The sequence below is a fragment of the Pipistrellus hanaki genome (genome assembly GCF_964339955.1).
Source record: "Pipistrellus hanaki genome assembly, chromosome: 6".
Classification (NCBI taxonomy): Eukaryota; Metazoa; Chordata; class Mammalia; order Chiroptera; family Vespertilionidae; genus Pipistrellus; species Pipistrellus hanaki.
Window position 1 is genome coordinate 18,050,022 of NC_140508.1, and position 17,119 is coordinate 18,067,140.

General features: G+C 44.0%; 1 protein-coding gene across 1 annotated transcript in view; it reads right to left on the reverse strand.

The window, feature by feature from the left end:
• Window positions 1–17,119, reverse strand: part of CFAP61 (cilia and flagella associated protein 61) — a 226,504-nt gene that overhangs the window by 22,973 nt on the left and 186,412 nt on the right. The gene's annotated exons all lie outside the window — the stretch shown is intronic.

Consider the following 17,119-nt stretch of genomic DNA (forward strand, 5'->3'; position numbering starts at 1 on the left):
TAAAAAAAAATGCAAGTATTTGTGGAATGTCTACCTACCATGAGGAATATTCCAAATGAGAAGACAAATATGCCATGGGTCCTGTGTCCACAGGCTCTCCAACAAGAGGAGACAGTTGACATAAAAAATAATTATAACACTGGTGACAAGTGCCATAATAGAGCACGGATAAGCTCCATTGGTAACCCACAGGGAGCTGATTACAGGAACACTGGGGAGCATCTGTCTGGGCATGCAGTGTTTGCTAAGCGTGTTCCAGACAGAAGGAACAGCACGAGAAATGTGGAGGCACGAAGCTGCATTGGGAATTCTGGGAATGACAAATGGTTTGTGGCTCTAGTATCCAGTTGGATACAATGTGGAAGGTGGTAGTTGGGGCTACATTCTGGTGCTGTGCCATGAAAAAGTTTTAGACAACGGAGTCATGTGGTCATTAACTTATGTTTTAGAACAGCTAAACTGGAATGGGATGAGGCCAGAAGCAGAGCAACCTGTTGAATGCCGTTGCCACGATGGGGGATTGATTGAGGGAGACCAGAACATCCTCAGCAAGCTGCTGGAGGGGCAAGAGTGAGAGGGAAGAGGGTGTGTACACACACTCCCGGGTCTTGGCTTGGGAGACCAGGTGGAAAGCAGAATCCAGGATGGGGAGGAGGACAGGTCGAAGGGAGCAGTAATAACCCCATTCCCTTTGTAACGTGAGGTAGCGGCAGAAATGCCTGCAAAAAATGGAAGTGATTATGCCCATCTGGCTAGACGGACAGCAGCACCGACTGAACTGATGAGAGCCTCAGGAGAGAAGGGGTGGCCCAAGAAAGGCAACATGAGCGGACTGAAGATAAAACTAGTATTCCATGGGGGCTGTGAGATGGGGGAGCAGAGGGAGGAGCTGGAGCAAAGCATTATCAGAAGTGACCAGGAGTGCAGGGAGAGAGCCAGGAGAGAATTTTTAAAATTATATTTTATTGATTTTTTTTTACAGAGAGGAAGGGAAAGGGATAGAGGGCTAGAAACATCAATGAGAGAGAAACATCAATCAGCTGCCTCCTGCAAAACCCCTACTGGGGATGTGCCCCCAACCAAGGTACATGCCCTTGACTGGAATCGAACCTGGGACCCTTCAGTCTGCAGGCAGTCGCTCTATCCACTGAACCAAATCATCTAAGGCCAGGAGAGAATTATTAATTCCCAGCTGCCAAAGACCTCCCAGGAGTCTCAGCAAAGTCAGGTTTAACACGTTTTTACTGATTTTTAGAGAAAGCGGATGGGAGAGAGATAGAAGCATCGATGAAAAATATCCATCAACTGCTTCCTGCATGCCTTCTACTAGGGACTGAGCCCACAACCTGGGCTTGTGCCTTGACCAGAAATGGAACCAGTTGACCTATTGGTTCATGGGTCGATGCTCAACCACTGAGCCACACCAGTCAGGTGCAAAGTCAGGTTTAGGAAGTTGCTGCATCAGGGAAGTGAGGCACTGAGGGTGTTTTGTTAAGAGGGGGCTAAGAGGGGCATGCAACAAATTCTTTACCCATTTATCCATCATTAGACACTTAAGTTGTTTTTGTATCTTGTCTACTATAAATAATGCTACAATGAACATGAGGTGCATATATATTTTTTGAATTGTTTTCTTAGGATAAATACTCAGAAGTGGAATTCTTGGATCACATGGTTGGTTCTATAATATTTTAAAATTTAGTTTTTTTAATAAAGTATAGTTGCCATACATTCAGGTGTACAACACAGTATTCCTCATTGACATTTATAGTCCTTACTAAAGGCCCAGTGCACGAAATTCATGCTCTTAGGGGGGAGGATCCCTCAGCCCAGCCTGCACCCTCTTGAAGTACGGGAGCCCTCAGGTGACATCCTTAGCACTGCCACAGAAGAGGGAGAGGCTCCCACCAATGCCACGGTGCTCGCCAGCCATAAGCCCGGCTTCTGGCTGAGTGGCACTCCCTCTGTGGGAGTGCACTGACCACCAGGGGGCAGTTCCTACATTGCATGTCTCCCCCCTTATGGTCATGCGTGTCATAGTGACTGGTCATTCTGCCGTTCAGTTGATTTGCATATTAGCCTTTTATTATATGATGTGGTCACCACAAAAAGTCTAAGCCATACAAAGTTATTATAACAATATTGACTATTTTCCATATGCTGTACATTATACATCATTATATATATACTATAGTTCTGATGCATGAAATTTATGCACTGGGGAGGAGGTCCCTCAGCCTGGCCTGCATCCTCTCTAATCCAGGATCCCTTGGGGGATGTCCAATTGCCTCTTGCAATCTGGGACCACTGGCTCCTAACTACTTGCCTGCCTGCCTTCCTGATCACCCCTAACCACCTCTGCCTGCCTGATCACCCCTAACTGCTCTCCTATCGGCCTAATTGCCCCTAACTGCTCCCCTGCTGGGTTGATCACCCCTAACTGCCTCTGCCTCATCCCACACCTGGATTCCGTCCTCCAGCCAGTCGTAGGAACCCAAGACCTTCCCTCTGGCTGGCTGCAGGCACCCAGGACCCAGGCCGGCTGCAGCCACATGGGACTGTGGGTGGGAAGCTTTGCCTGAGCCACAGCTGCAGGTGCCTGGGACCACGGGGCAGGCAGTCTGTCCCTCTCCTGGGCTACAGCCACAGGCACAGTTGCTGGAGCCCGGGACTGCAGGGCAGGTGGCTGCTGCTGCCTATGATCATGGGGTGTGTGGCCTGTCTCTCTCCTGGGCTGGGGCACAGGCACAGGCACGGCCACTGGCATCCAGGACAGAGGGGTGGGTGGCTTGTCCCTCTCCCGGGCCACAGCCTGACTGGTCCCCATCTGTCTCTCCCCAGTGTTGAGTGTCTGACAGCATGACAGCGTGAGGGTGTGACAACCATTTGCATATTAGCTCTTTATTATTTAGGATAACTGGAGCTTAGAGCTTTTATTCTCTTTTACCTTTTTCATCCATACCCTCATGCCTCCTTTCTAGCAACCATTAGTTTATTCTCTTTATCTACAAATCTGTTTTATTTTATTTTGTTTGTTTTTTAAGATTACACATATATTCCAGCAGGTGTGGCTCAGTTTTTGAGTGTCGACCTATGAGGTCACAGTTCTATTCCTGGTCAGGGCATATGCTGAATTGCAGGCTCGATTCCCAGTGTGGGCCATGCAGGATACAGCTGATAAATGATTCTCATCATTGATGCTTCTCTCTCTCCCTCTCCCTTCCTCTCTGAAGTAAATAAAAATGTTTGTGTGTTTTTTTTTAAATATTACACATGTAAATAAAATCGTATGGTATTTGTCTTTCTTTGCCTGATTTATTTCACTTAGCATAATGACCTCTAGATCCAATCATGTTGCACAAAGGGCAAAATTTCATTTTTTTTTTTTATGGCTGAGTAATATCCATTTATAAATATATATCACATCTTCTTTATCTATTCATCTATCAATGGACACCTAGGTTGCTTCCATAGCTTGGCTACTGATAAAAATGCCTCAATAAACATAGGGGTACATATATCTTTTCAAATTAGTGCTTTCATTTTATTCAGATAAATATCTGGAAATTGCTGGATTGTTCGGTAGTTCTATTTTTAATTTTTTGAAAAACTTCCAGGTTGGTCTCTGTAGTGGCTATACCAATTTACATCCCACCCACAGTACATAAGAGTTCCTTTTCCCCCCCCACATCTTTCTAACACTTAATTACTGTCTTTTTAGACAAAAGCCATTCTAACAGCTGTGTGCCATCTTATTGTGATTTATATATTTCCCTGATGATTAATGATGTTGAGCATCTTTTCATGAATCTGTTGGGCATATGTAAATCATCTTTGGAAAAATGTCTAACCAGATCTGCTTATTTTTAAAAATCTATTTAGTTGGATTGAATTCTTCATATATTTTAGATATTAGCCCCCTAACAGATATATGATTTACAATTATTTTTCTCCCATTCAATAGATTGCCTTTTCAGTTTGTTTCTTTTGCTATGTAAAAGCTTTTCAGTTTGACTTAGTCCCACTCATTTTTGCTTTTGTTGCTTAGGCTTTTGGTATCAGATTTTAAAAAGTCATGGCCAAGTCCTATGTCAAGGAGCCAATGTTTTCTTTGTTTTCTGATTTCAGGTCTTGTATTCAAGCGTTTAATTCATGGTGTAACATAGTGGCCCAATATCATTCTTTTGCATGTGGCCGTCCAATTTTCCCAACGTCATTTATTGGAGAGCTTGTCCTTTCCTTATTGTATATTCTTGGCTCTTTTGTTGTAAATTAATTGACCATATATGTGTGGGTTTATTTCTGAGCTTTTTATTCTGTTCTATTGGCCTATGTATCTGTTTCTATGCCATTTACCATACTGTTTTAATTACTATAGCTTTGTAATATAGACCAGGCTCCTGAGTCTGTTGCCTTTTGCTGTAACTTGGATGTGGTATCTGTTTAAGACCCCTTTCTCCATTAGCTACAGTCCTGTGTGATGCAAGCCCCATCAAAGCCAGGTGATGTAGAGGTGTCTCCTGGCAGCAGTCACAGAAATTGGCACACCAGATAGGGGTTATGCGCTCCTCTCTGGGTGACATGGATTATTACAGTATCATAGGACCAGGAATGCAAGCTCATTGGGCCTCTAGACCAGGTGATCAAGAAGCATCACCTAGGAGGTAGCTATAAAAATCAGGGTACCAGATGCATATGAATGCTCCCTTCCAGGAGATGCTAGTGCTCTGGAAGGTGGCAAAGGTGGCTGCTGGTCTGGATCCCTGGACAGTGTTCCAACAGGCTCCTGGACGTGTGTGTTAAACACTTTAATGTAGGCAGGTGAGCCTCCTTCACTTTAAGTCTGGGTGCAATTGGCTGCCTCTGCGCTGGGCCCTTTAGAGCAGTATCTCAGATTACTAGTCCTGTGTGTCTTGGAAAGTGAGCTATGTTGGTTTTCAAAGTTAGATGTTTCAAAGGCTCGTCTCTCAAGTGCATGTCTTAAAAGTTGGGATGTCCAACCTGGGTTTGAACCCTTCACTCCTCAGGAAAAAGCTCTGGGTTTTGAGTTCTCTCCTGCTTGTGGGACACCATGCTGAGGGTGAGGCTTATGGAAAGACTGAGTCCCAGCCTCTCCTACCCGCATCAATGTGGTTTTCTTTTTATTTGCCAGATGTGTAGTCATCCTTCAGCCAGCCTTTAGGTTTTTTAAGAGGAAACTGTTCCATATTGTAGCTGTAGACTCATTGTGTCCATGTGAGGAGGTGAGTTCAAGATCTCCCTACATTGCCATCTTGAACTTGGAGTATTATTTGGATGTTGTACATTTGAATTCCATACTTGTTTTCAGAAATAAATTGTGATTTAAAGTAGGAGAATGTATAATATTTCTTATTTTCTCTTCTGGTTTCAGGTCTTATATTTACTGCTTGACATACTTAGGATCTTTCACTACTTTTTTTTTCTAGAAAGAAGAGAATGACTGAATAACTTCTGGTAGATCCTTTCACACTTAGATGATATGAGATCCACTGGGGCCTTCTTTAGGCGACAGATATTTCTTCAGTTCTCTGTCTCTGAGCTCTAAAGAAAGATGGGGATAATCTGGAAAGCATTCCAGCTTAAACCAGTATCCTCTCCTAGCAGAGGTTTAAGTGATAAGAAGTTGGGTGGCAGATAGTTTACTGGCACTGGGGTTGGACCTGAGGGGCGGGGGCTTTGTCTGGGATGGTGATTACCCATTGTAGCTGGTAATCACATTATTAACGGCCATCTGATATTATTGAAAACAAAGTCATTATTATGATACTTTAACAGTCTCAAGCCTTAAAACCACTCACAGTCTAATTCAATAAATAAGCTACTTAAGCATAGACAGTCACAAGGAAGAACAGATTTTGTGTCATATTAGCAAATTTGATTTTCATTAATGCAAGATGAATGTCTTCTATAAAACACTTTCATATCATATTAATGACATGATAGCAAACAGCATTCATGGGTTGCTAGGCAACACGAGGACACTCTAATGATCTCCTCTGTACTTGAGAGGCCACAAAGGAAAGATGCCAGAGCTCTGAGGATATTTTCCATTTCTTGAGAACTGTGTCTGCCGGAAGACCACCATGGACTGGGAAGGAAGGGAATTAATGATACCATTTACCAAGGCAAATAGATTCTTTGCTTCACGATTCTTTGCTTTTCACTGGCTGTCTGGGTGGGAGAGCAAAAACTGAGGCGAGGGCTTAAAAAATCTCAATCCATATGTTCTTCCCTCTGCTGAGGTAGGCAACAGGCTCCTGTGAAACCAGGGCAGAAAGCGTAGTGCACACCAAGTTTGCTCCACTTTTTGCCAGCCCTACCTCCCTGTGGGTTATGGCTCCAGCAGTCCTGCTGTGACTTCATGATTCCATGAAGCAGGGACAGTCACCTGACCCAACTGTTATAGCTATGTACTGATGTACAGCAATCATCCCCAAACTTAATGGCATAGAGCAGCAGCCATCTTCTTGTGCTCATAATGGCTTGCCTCTGCTCCATGACGGCAGCTGGGAAGACAAATGGCTGGTGGCCACTCAAATGACCGGAGCTGGAATCATCGGGAGGCTTTATGCTCACATGATTGGCACCTGAGCTGGTGACTTGGCATGGCTCAGCGGACACTTCTGCTTGAGTCTTTCCCCAACGCTTGGGCTTTGTCACAGAGTGGCAGCTTCTGGACAGTTGGACTTCTTACACAATGGGTCAGGACTCTACGAGTGAATATTCCAGAAAACAAGCTGGGAACTGTGTGGCCATCTACAACTCAGCCTCGGAAGTCACATGGCCTCAGTTCTATCATAGCCCATTGGTCAAAGCCATCACAAGCTGCTCGGAGCCAAGGGATGGGGGCACTGTCTCTGAGGAAGGAGTGCGAAATAATTTGCAGTCACAGTTGGAAACAGCCATACCAAGCCATGCTAATGAGTCAGTCTCCAGGAAACCTGGATTAGGCACTGAGATGCCTCTGGCTCGTTTCTGTGGGGTTTGAAGGGCCAGCTGAGAAAGCTGTGCAGAGAGAAAGAAGGAGACCTGCTTGGTTTCTAGCTATCTTGTGATCCCTCCCTAAGGACCAGCCATGTCTCCGTCCTTTGAGATACAACCACAAATCCATACAATGAACTCTGCTTTTTAACTTAAATCTAGATTTGGCTGGTTTATGCTGCTTCCAAATAAAGAGTCCCAAATAACTAGAGACTATCAGCAGATTTTTCAAGTAATTACTGATATAAATGTGATTGCTTAGATAGAAGATATATATTCTAATTTACTAATTTCCATTGACTTTTTGTTATAGAAAAATAAAGATTTTTTTTAAACACAAACCCCCAATTTTCCCTAGCCCGAACTTCCCGAAAAGTTTATATTGCAAATTTTTTTGTATCACAAATTAGTATCTCTGTTTATATTATCAATGTAAAATTAATCGCATTTCTTTCTAATATAACTTTGTGCTTTTCTTAGAAATAATAACTGCCTTTTTCTCCCTTAGTTTCCAATATATCTAATACAATTTTCTCAAAATGTGCCAGCAATTCTGCAAAATATCACTTTATATTATTTTCCACATAAACACGTCAAACATCCCCCACCCCTCCACCCCAGATCCTCCCCTTTACTGCCTTCTGTGCTCCGGTCTGGCCTGGCCTGGCTGTCTCCTGTGTGTGAACTGCCACAAACTTTCCAGTGTTTGAGCTCCTGCTTTACTCCTTCTTAGGTTACAACTTTGGTTACTTCTTAAAAATATCTTCATTATCCAGAATTAAATTTTTTTTTAAATGTTTAAGAATATTATTTTTTAATTATTTAAAAAATATGCTTGAGGGCATTATGCTAATGAAATAAGTCAACTGTTTTTTCTTCTTTTACTTGTCATTTTAGGGGATTTCAGGAGGGAGAAGAGGTAAACCTGTATATTCAATCTGCCACATTTAACCAGAAGCCCCTGAATTTTTTTTTTTCAGTACAATTTTAAATAGCAAATCGTTTTTATCAAACTGTTCTGAATTTAGGTTTTTATTGAGAAATAATTGACATGCGTCCCTGTATAAATGGATGTGAAGAACATAATGGTTTGATATATACACATTGTGAAATGATGCCACAATAGGTTACATTCACATCATCTCATATAGACACAATACAAAGAGAAAGAGACTTCTTTTTGTTCTAAGAACTCTTAGTATTTACTCTTTTGAGGATGCCGCTATACATCACATAGCAGTGTTCACTATTAGTCATCATGTTGTACTTGACATCCTGTGTGCTTATTTATTTCATACCTGGAAGTTTGTACCCTTTGACCACATTTCCAATTGAATTTCTAAATTAGGCTCATGGATTCCAAATTGTGGGACATAAATTTATTGGAAAATCCTTCTATGTAAGCCTGAGTTCTTTGTTCCATGGACTTGGGGACAAATAATAAAAGATACAATAAAAAGAGCTGTGTTCATCATTCTTGTTACTCTGGTGTTGCCTGCCCACTGGGGGATCAGAGCTTGAGGCAAAGACTGTTTTATGTGGGAGGCACCATCCCAGGGCAGCCGGAGTGAAAAGAAAGGGAAATGGGGTGGTGAAAGATTGGGGACAATGCAGAATTGTGCACTGTGTTCTGGCCACCACTTCAGGCCAGGCCCCACGCAGGATGTCGCTGGGTGGGTTATGTGAAGACACTGGGTCTTGGGACAGTCTACTGGAGGCAAGGAAAGGGGTTTATCTTCTCTGGCTCCCTCCCAGCCGCAGAGAGCTGGATCCCTGCGCTTCTGTCCCGCCTCTCGAAGCCTCTTTGGCAGTCACCTGGGGAGCCAGATCCTACCACCTGTGTCTCAGGGCTTCAGCCACGCCCAGGGATGGGAGGAGCAGCAGAGACTGATCAGGCGAGACTGGGACATGGCCATGTTGATGACGGATGAGCTCCTTATAGGATCCAGACCTTTCTGAATGCCTCCCCAGGAAGTTTTCAAAGCAGGACTTGGAAAGAAAGGCCCCTCTGCTATCTAGATACCAAGCTAGGAGGTGCTGAGCCTGCAACTTCCCACGACTTCCACCTGGGGGAGGCCAGTCGGAGACAAGGAAGCCCAAATGCAGGGACAAGAAGGCAAAATCTGATGGTGTTTTGTTTCAAATCCTGCCCATCCCCCTGGGTAGTGCTGGGGATGTTATGGTGACTCCTGGGGTTTCAGTCAGTTTGGCCTGTGCTTCTATCACTGTAGATTGGAGATTCCTGATCAATGGTTATGATCAGGAAGAATACTAACGCATCATTTTTTATCTTATATCCAATAACAACTTAAATGAGTCATTAAAAAACAAAGAAACCCTTAACATTAAAAATGTTTCTCCACTTCAGCTATCTTCCTACTTAGCATGCTATGGCTGACCTGTTGCAATGAAGGCCTAGGTTAGCGCTTCAGAAATGAGTTTGGTTTATATATTAAATCCTTGCCAGGACCCCAGCAGCCTTGGGTCCTAAATCCAAAAAGACCCACTCTCAGGTCTGTGCAGAGGGCAACAACTGGCCGTTGAACACCCTTCAGGGTGCCCTGGGTGAGGGTGGATCCCTGGTAGCCAGTCCATGTTAACATCTCGAATGAGTCCTAGCTCTGTCCAATTATCACGTGCAGAAAGCCTACCGCTGCAGGCGCCGCTTGTCAGCTGGGCCTGCTAGCGGCTGGGAACTGATCATTAAGGCTGCCACGAAGCAGAAAAGCCACCTCCCGGCAGCCCTGCGGCCTCCAGCGTGGTGTATATTTTGCTATTTCACTTGGATTTGCTCCTAATGATCGAACTATAGATTATTAATGCTGCGAGCCTCCGGGAGCCCAGCGTGACTGTGCCGGGCTCTATTCTGCCCTCGGAGCCTGCGGCACGGAGCCTGGCCTGGCAGCCGGTGCTCCGGCAGCTGCTGGAGTCGCTGGGGCCAAGAGAGTGTCGTGGGGTCCAAACGGTGGCTCCGATTAGCAGCTGCGGGGGCATCGTCGGTGGCATTTGGTGCCCTCTTCTCCCCAAATTACTAGATAGAGTGAATAATAAGGCACAGAACACAGCTCAGAGTTCGCTGGGTGGGTGACAAAGTGTTTTAGAGAGAAGGAGCAGTGGCGGAGGCCATGCTGGGGCTATGCCATCTGTCACTCCGCAAAGCTATCCTGGGCGGGCGCTGGGGACAGCGCTGAGCAGCACGCACAGACCCAGGCACGGGGACGCCCAGGGCCCACGGCAGGGCGACCCTGGAGGAGTAGTGCGGCACAGGACCCTGTGTGGAACAGCTCCTCCAGGCGGGCTCTGAGCGGACGCTCCCTGCACAGCCTCTCCTTCAGTTTTCACCAGGAAACAGAGAAAGGAAGTGAAGCCTAAGGAACGAGGTGACCTGCCTAAGCCCACACTCTGGGCGAGGGCCGAGGGACCCTTTGGTGTGTTTTCTGAGGAGTGCTCCCCCTTTTCAGTTTTCACAGCCGAGTGAGAGCAAGGAGACCCCTATATGCCCAGATAGGGAAGTGAGGCTGGTATACTGTCAGAAGCAGGAGCTGAACCCAGGCCTAGCTGACGTGGAGCTGGTTCCCATGGTGACTGAAGGGGAGTGCCCAAGGGGCACTACATGCCTTGGGCAGCCCGGCCCGCAGCTGGTGGAAACAGCAAGCTCCCCTCTGCCTGGCTTCATGGAAGCCTGATAAGCTGTGAGGAGACAGATCTGGGGTACAAATCTGCCTTAGCTCAGGCTAAGATTAGGTGGCTTAAACAACATAAACTTATTTCTCACAGTTCTGGAAGCTGGAAGTATAAGATAAGGGTTCCAGAACGGTCAGTTTCTGGTGAGGACTCTCTTCCTGGCTTGCAGATGGCTGCCTTCTGTGTCCTCACATGGAATCTCTTGCTCTTCCTCTCCGTGTAAGGCCACAGTCCTACTGGATTAGGGTCCCACCCTTATGACCTCACTTAACCTTAATTACCTTCCTAAGACCTCATCTCCAGATACAGTTACAATGGGGATTAGGGCTTCCACATATTAATTCTGGGCAACAAAATCCAGTCCCGGTGAAGGAAATAGACATACAAGTCCGGGAAGCACAGAGAGTCCCAAGCAGATGAACCCAAAGAGGCCCCCACCAAGATACATCATAATTAAAATGCCAAAAATTAAAGGCAAAGAGAGAATCTTAAAAGAAGCAAGAGAAGAGCAGTTAGTTAACTACAAGAGAATGCCCAATCAACTGTCAGCTGATTTCTCAACAAAAAATTTGCAGGCCAGAAGGGGGTGGCAAGAAATATTCAAAGTGATGAATAGCAAGGACCTACAATTAAGATTATTCTACTCAGAAAAGTTTTCATTTAGAATAGAAGAACAGAAAAAGAGTTTCCCAGACAAGAAAAAAAGGAGTTCATCACCACCAAACCAGTATTCTATGAAATGTTAGAGAGTCTTCTTTAAGAAGAAGGGGAAAAAAGGATTAAAAATCTGAACAATATAATGGAAATAAATACATATGTATCAACCATTGAACCTAACAAGAATATAAGGGAACAAGCAAAACAGAAACAGGCTCAGAGATACGGATGACATTTTGATGGTTGTCAGACGGGAGAAGGTTTGAGGGGATGGGCGAAAAAGGTAAAGAGATTAAGAAGTACAAATTGGTTGTTACAGAATAATCATGGAGATGTAAAGTATAGCAGAGGGAATAATAAAATTCTAATAATTATGTATGGTTTCAGACGTGTACAAGATTTATTGGGATGATCACTTAGTAAGCTATAAAATGTCTAAACACCTAATCACTGTGGTATACACTTGAATTTAATATAATATTGTGTGCCAACTATGTTAAGTTAAATAAAATAAAAATAAATAAATAAAAATAAATAAAAATTATTTAAATTAAAAAGAACTTCATGCAGACTTTGACAGTGGTCCACATGGTTTCTTCAATTTGGTGTAATTCTTTGTACTCAGGAAAATAAAAACGTGGATTAACATTAACAAACAAAAGTATCAGTCTTTTTTATGATTATAAAAACTTTAAAACTAGATGATAAAGGGTCATTACATAATGAGAGCGATGTAATCATTGCATTTTGTTTTTAAAACATTTTTAATGGTATGAAGAAATGTTCTTATATTTTAAAATAGTGACAATGGTATGTGAGTCTGTTTTCATAATACCTATAGATAATGTATTTTTTATGTAACAGGGCATAAATTAACAGAAATTTAAAAACTAATGGGAATATTAACAGTAGTTATAGTTAATGTTAATGTTATAAAAAAATAAAAGCCTTTTAACATTAAGGAAAAAGTCTTCTCTATGTGTGTCCATGAGACTTCCTTTGCTTTATGGTGATTGCCAGAGGGAACAAAGGGTCAGGGGAAGAAGAGGGTAGGGGGATAAATGGAGATGGATGGAGACTTGGGGTGAAAACACACAACACAGTGTAGAGATGATGTGCTGTAGAATTATAAACCTGAGACCTATATATTTTACTAACCAATGTCTCCCCAATAAATTAAATTTAAAAAAAAATCTTGGCCATGAGATGAAATATTCACATTTTCTTCATTCATTCATGCGCACTATGCTCAAAGCAATGTTTCTTACTAACATAACTAGGACTGAGGCACTTGAAATAAGAGTTTACACCCTCCTGATACCTCAAAACCATAAATAAAAACTAGATCCAGGCCTTTCTGATAAATACTAAGATGATATGCTAAACCATATTTTTATGACAAATGAGGCAAATTATTGGAACACACTGGATACGGAGATTTTTTTAAAAGCTCCATGCTGTATGCAGAATCCCAAGTGCTCATTATTTTAAACTCTCATTCCTATGTGAATGGGTGCATGTGCTTTTCTTTCACATTATAATCTTTGGCATAAATATCCAAAGGGACATGCGGTGGCTATAATTTCAGGAAAGTTCAAAACAATCTCCATACCAAGAAAGGCTAATTCCATACAAACGTCACAGTGGGAAGAAGGAGGTGATATATACTAGGAAAAAAAACCCAAACCTTAGTCTTTTTTGTTTGTTTGTTTTCTTCTGTTTTTGTTTTGTTAATCTTCACCAGAGATATTTTTCCATTGATTTTTAGAGAGAGTGCAGGTAAGAGAGAGAGAAACATCGATGTGAGACACATCAACTGGTTGCCTCCCACATGCACCCTGACCTGGGGGCTGCAATCAAGGTACATGCCCTTGACTGGGACTCGAACCTGAGATTCTTCAATCTGAGGTCTGCTGCTCTAACCACTGAGCAAAAAAGCCAGGTCCAAACTTCAGTCTTTTAATCAGAGCAATATGACAACTAAAAATGGACACATGTCCTGCCAGCTGGCATTTGGCCCCATACTGGTCTATACTTCCAGATCTCAGGTTGACCGTCTCAGTAATGAGGAATGTTTAAAAATGTAGGTTCAGCCTCAGAGGTTATGTGATAGTGTGAGAAACACCACTAGGCAAGCCCGAAGGCCTGGGAATGGTCCGAGAGGATCCCCCAGTCGGATCACACAAGCACATCCCCTTGAAATCCTTACAGGGCAGAGACCTAGACTAACATCAAATGACTGGGAAGGAGAATGAAGAGAATAAGTTTGTTTTAATATATATATATTTTTTATTGGTTTTCTACAGAGAGGAAGAGAGAGGGATAGAGAGTTAGAAACATCGATGAGAGAGAAACATCGACCAGCTGCCTCTTGCACACCCCCTACTGGGGATGTGCCCGCAACCAAGGTACATGCCCTTGACCGGAATCGAACCTGGGACCTTTCAGTCCGCAAGCCGGCGCTCTATCCACTGAGCCAAACCGGTTTCGGCTGAAGAGAACAAGTTTTGATTTTAGCAAACATCTGAGAACATTTTCTTTATAAGGCAGTCAGAACGGCGTCATAGGGAATGAGACAGACAGGTAGCCACACTTTGCTGACTCTACAGAAAGGCAAGCCTAGGACTTGTGAAGTAGCCAAAAAGGAGATTTGCATCTCGGGAGACCTTGTATTCGACAGCTTTTCGGTTTGTGCCAAAAAACTGACCAGTTGGAGTGGGAAGTCCTATTTTAAAAACATTTCGTTAAGTCTGAAAAAAAAACCCACAAAAAACAAAAAAAACCTTAGGATTTAGTGTGTGATTTCCTACTGGAAACAACACCAGGGCACTGACGACAGCAGCATAGAAAACACTGAAGTCGTCATTCCATGACCTCCCCGTTGGAGTCTAATAAACGAGGAAGAAGACGGGGTGGGCTGGCAGCGCCCCGCTTTGCAGCTCAGAAGACAGAGCCGGCACAGGGCAACTTTCCTGAGAGAGTAACTTCTGGAGCCTCACAGTTCAACAAAGTAATGGCAGCTCGTTACAGGGCCTGCTCAAATCCCATTTAGAATATTGCGCACAGCAGCACTTACCCACTAAAAATAGGCCACCGAGTGCCTGGGGAAGTGTGGAGGAGGGTGGCAGCGCTGGCGGGAGGGCTGCATGAGGGCAGTCTTTGAGGGATGAGCATGCTAAGATGTGAAAAGAGATAATTTAATCAAGGTTTATGAGGATCTGATGGGCTCATACAAAGAAGCTAGGGCAAGACCTATTCACACCAGTGAGGATAAAGGATGCTACAGACTACAAAATCAGCTACACCATTCCCCTGCCTGCTTGGAAAGTTAATGAAGGCTAAGGGGTGGGGGAGCAGGGCTTCCGCAGGGCCATTGGTAAGTGGAGTAAATGATGGTGAGGTAGAGCTAAGAAAGCAGGGAAGGCACCGGACATTGCCTTGTTAAAGCCCAGTGACAGCGCCCTCTGCCCCAGGTCCTGTGGGAGGGGCAGTATCACAGGGCGGAAGGTGCTGCTCATTCTAAACATCACCGACAGACATGGGGTGGGGTGGGGGGACTGCAAGGTTTGCTATAAGCGTTGCATGTGGGACAAAAGTGCTCTTAAAAGGAAGATTGGGAAAAGTCTTTAGTAACATTTGTTTATGTGAGGTTTAAATGCTGGCTGGTTCAGAAATTAGCTCATGATACAAATGGACTCCGTTCTTTTTCCAAAGTGATCATTCTCTCTCTCTCTCTCTCTCTCTCTCTCTCTCTCTCTCTCTCTCTCTCTCTCTCCAAAGTGATCATTCTCTCTCTGTCTCTCTCTCTCTCTCTCTCTCTCTCTCACACACACACACACACACACACACACACAAGCGCATGCATATGTAGAGTCACCAGTGGTGTACTTCATTGCCAATGGTTTGTGCTGGCGCTGTGAGGTGAACACAGAGACTAAAATAAGGTAGAATCCTTATTTTAGGATTCTGGGCCCCAAACCCGCAGCATGCTGCCATCCTGTGACAGCTGCCTGCCTGTGTATCCTGGTGGACAACTGCCTGCTCACCACCATGTGTCCCTAAATGGATCCAAGCAAGTCCCAGGGCCGGCAGCAGGAGCCACTGCTCAGGAGGCCTCCACTGCCACCGCATCTGCCCCTCTGGCACCACCAGGGCCTGCGAGGTCCTGGCCCTTGATGGTGTGAGATTTGATTGGAGGGAGTAGGAGAAAGAAGCCAGAGGTTTCCTTTGAAACTGGAGAAGAACTGATCTTGAGGTCAGCCCTGACTGGCAGAAGGTAGAGCACCTGGTTAGCAGTGAGCCCTCCCGGAACAGAGAAAGGTGCCCCCAGGCGTAGAGGATGGAAATCCGCCCAGATTCGAACGAGAGATGTGGCTGGTGTTGCCGAGGTCAGGGGAACAATCTGTAATCTCATCCCAGCCAAAATCAGCGACACCATTCCCCTGCCTGCTTGGAAAAAGACTCGCCGGTCCATCTGACAACAGACAGGGCAGGCAGTGCTGAGCCGGGAATTAGCCCTGGGATCTGGCAGCATTTCCCGGCACTTGAAAAGAATGTGGCCACAGCTGCAGGCACATATTAACACGCGTGTGGGAGTGACTGACTGGCATGGCGTTGCCCTCCGGGCCTCACTGAAAATGACCAGCGACCTCTTGGATGAGCAGCCACCGTTTTCCTGCATACCCCTCCGTGGTTCTTGCTTACAGATGTCAATTGGTACGTCCTGTCGTCCAATGTCATCCCGTCAGCTATCTTAAATATCCACTCTTGGCAAATCAAATGAACTTAAAATTATTATTACCATCAGTTAACAGCTGCACCTTGACAAGGGTCCCAAGCTCACAAAGTGTGTCTGCTTCAACATCACCTTCTTCTTGGGGAAAATTTAAAAGAACCTACAGGTAAATTATTTGGATGAATGAGAGTTTAGAAAATTTGCATAATACAAAACCATACCAAAAAAAAAAAATCAGTGCATTTCTATACAACAGCCATCAATAAGAAAGAATATTTACAATAGTCAAGAAATCAAGACCTATACTATGCTATGATACTGGACTTAATAACAAAGATGTCAATTCTCACCTAATGAATCTAAGTTTTAATGCATTTGCTATCAAGTCACAGAGCTTGACAAGTTTACATAAACTTATTGGATAAGCAAAGGGACAAAAATATCCAAGACACGCTACAGAAGGCAACGGATTACATTAAAATGAAGGACATCTGTTAAGTGACATCATAAAATAAGTGGAAAGACAAACCTCAAAATGGGAGAAGTTATATTAAGAATTCATAACTAACACAAGTTTGCATCCAGGATATATGGATGACCCTATGAATTAGAAAAAACATGACACCCAAAAAACACGGACCAAGGTCATAACAGGCACCTCACAGGAACTGTCCCAAATGGCCCATAACGAGAAACAAATAAAAAGGCACTGAGTTGTCATTAGTCAGTAAAGGGAAAATTGAAACTACAGAAAGACACCTTTACAAACCACCAGAACAGACAAATTTTAAAGTGTAACAGCATAAGGATTGAGGCACTTTCATGCTCTGCTGGGGAGAGTTCAAGAGATAAAACCTACTTTTGGAAACATTTCCGAATCACTAGTTCACCCGAGAGAAATTCTTGCAAATGTGGTTGTTTGTAATGTCATCACACTTGGGACAATTTAAATACCAATCAATGGGAAGACGGATGAATAGTGACAGTTACCTAAGGGAATACTATACAGCAGGGAAATAATTGAACTGCAGCTACAAACAT